The 2,500-nt window shown below is 43.1% G+C and overlaps 1 protein-coding gene across 1 annotated transcript in view; it reads left to right on the forward strand.

The window, feature by feature from the left end:
* LOC132991109 (triosephosphate isomerase) overlaps positions 1–78 on the forward strand; it is a 10,993-nt gene extending 10,915 nt beyond the window's left edge. Inside the window, exon 7 of the mRNA XM_061059728.1 lies at positions 1–78. This exon is cut by the window's left edge and continues 450 nt beyond it. The gene's annotated coding sequence lies outside the window, so the exon portion shown is untranslated.
* Positions 79–2,500: the final 2,422 nt, after the last annotated feature.

The raw sequence follows: 2,500 nt of genomic DNA on the forward strand, positions 1-2,500 counted from the left end.
ACAGGTAGCTAGCAGGATTACAAACTCCCCCTGGTGGACACAGATGGTACTACAAGAGCGACACAGCTGCACACTAACGGAGCGATGATGACCACGGTGGAGATCATCGTTTGTTGTGTTTCTGCAGCTCTCATGATGTTCCATCAGTCAGTCAGCCCGAGTCGTTCAGAACGTAGCTTTAGATGTTTCTGAACCTTTCAGAGACTCTGTGATGTAAACAATAGACACACACACACCTTACTGCTGTGATGTAAACAATAGACACACACACCTTACTGCTGTGATGTAAACAATAGACACACACACCTTACTGCTGTGATGTAAACAATAGACACACACACCTTACTGCTGTGATGTAAACAATAGACACACACACACCTTACTGCTGTGATGTAAACAATAGACACACACACACCTTACTGCTGTGATGTAAACAATAGACACACACACCTTACTGCTGTGATGTAAACAATAGACACACACACCTTACTGCTGTGATGTAAACAATAGACACACACACACACCTTACTGCTGTGATGTAAACAATAGACACACACACCTTACTGCTGTGATGTAAACAATAGACACACACACACCTTACTGCTGTGATGTAAACAATAGACACACACACCTTACTGCTGTGATGTAAACAATAGACACACACACCTTACTGCTGTGATGTAAACAATAGACACACACACCTTACTGCTGTGATGTAAACAATAGACACACACACACACCTTACTGCTGTGATGTAAACAATAGACACACACACACACCTTACTGCTGTGATGTAAACAATAGACACACACACCTTACTGCTGTGATGTAAACAATAGACACACACACCTTACTGCTGTGATGTAAACAATAGACACACACACACACCTTACTGCTGTGATGTAAACAATAGACACACACACCTTACTGCTGTGATGTAAACAATAGACACACACACCTTACTGCTGTGATGTAAACAATAGACACACACACCTTACTGCTGTGATGTAAACAATAGACACACACACCTTACTGCTGTGATGTAAACAATAGACACACACACCTTACTGCTGTGATGTAAACAATAGACACACACACCTTACTGCTGTGATGTAAACAATAGACACACACACCTTACTGCTGTGATGTAAACAATAGACACACACACACACCTTACTGCTGTGATGTAAACAATAGACACACACACACACCTTACTGCTGTGATGTAAACAATAGACACACACACACACCTTACTGCTGTGATGTAAACAATAGACACACACACCTTACTGCTGTGATGTAAACAATAGACACACACACACACCTTACTGCTGTGATGTAAACAATAGACACACACACACCTTACTGCTGTGATGTAAACAATAGACACACACACACCTTACTGCTGTGATGTAAACAATAGACACACACACACACCTTACTGCTGTGATGTAAACAATAGACACACACACACCTTACTGCTGTGATGTAAACAATAGACACACACACACACACACCTTACTGCTGTGATGTAAACAATAGACACACACACACACACCTTACTGCTGTGATGTAAACAATAGACACACACACACCTTACTGCTGTGATGTAAACAATAGACACACACACACCTTACTGCTGTGATGTAAACAATAGACACACACACCTTACTGCTGTGATGTAAACAATAGACACACACACACACCTTACTGCTGTGATGTAAACAATAGACACACACACACACACACCTTACTGCTGTGATGTAAACAATAGACACACACACCTTACTGCTGTGATGTAAACAATAGACACACACACACACACCTTACTGCTGTGATGTAACACACACTGGACGAGGAGGCTGATGAACTTCCTGAATAAAGACTTGAAATGAGCAAAGACGACGTTGAGTTTCTGTTTTCTTTCAGACTTCATGACTTCTGACCAATCAGGAGACAGATCCGACTGGGTGGGGGGGAGGGGGGGGGGGGTCTCAGCTGCTGGTTTCATCTCAGACTCTTTCTTACCCTCTTTCTTCGTGTTGAATGTTTTTCTGCAGGTTTTAAAGGAACAATATGTGCAATGATCGTGGTAATTAAGGCGTTTTCTCATTAGGCACGATTGTTTCGTACTGTCCCCCCCCCCCCGCTGTTCTGCATTCACATTAGTAACATCGTTCTGTTTGAACACAGTCTGATACAGCAGGGGGCAGTATGCACAGAGTTGGTTTGCAAATCCACCAAAAGCAGAAAGATGAAGAAGTAACCGTGGAAACCACTCGTGACCTGAGTTCCTCCTGCTGACTGTGGATGTTTCTGTTATTTCTGAGACGCCATCAACGACCCTCTTCTACGTCTACATCTACCGTGCAGCTCAGAGGAGGAAACAAAAACTCTCTAACTAGACTCTTCTCCTCTGTCGCCCCCCGGTGGTGGAACAAAGTACCACACTCGATCTGCAGAGTCCCTCTGCAGCTTTAAGAAAAAGCTAAAGACCCAG

The sequence above is a fragment of the Labrus mixtus genome, chromosome 16 (assembly GCF_963584025.1).
Source record: "Labrus mixtus chromosome 16, fLabMix1.1, whole genome shotgun sequence".
NCBI classification, from domain to species: domain Eukaryota; kingdom Metazoa; phylum Chordata; class Actinopteri; order Labriformes; family Labridae; genus Labrus; species Labrus mixtus.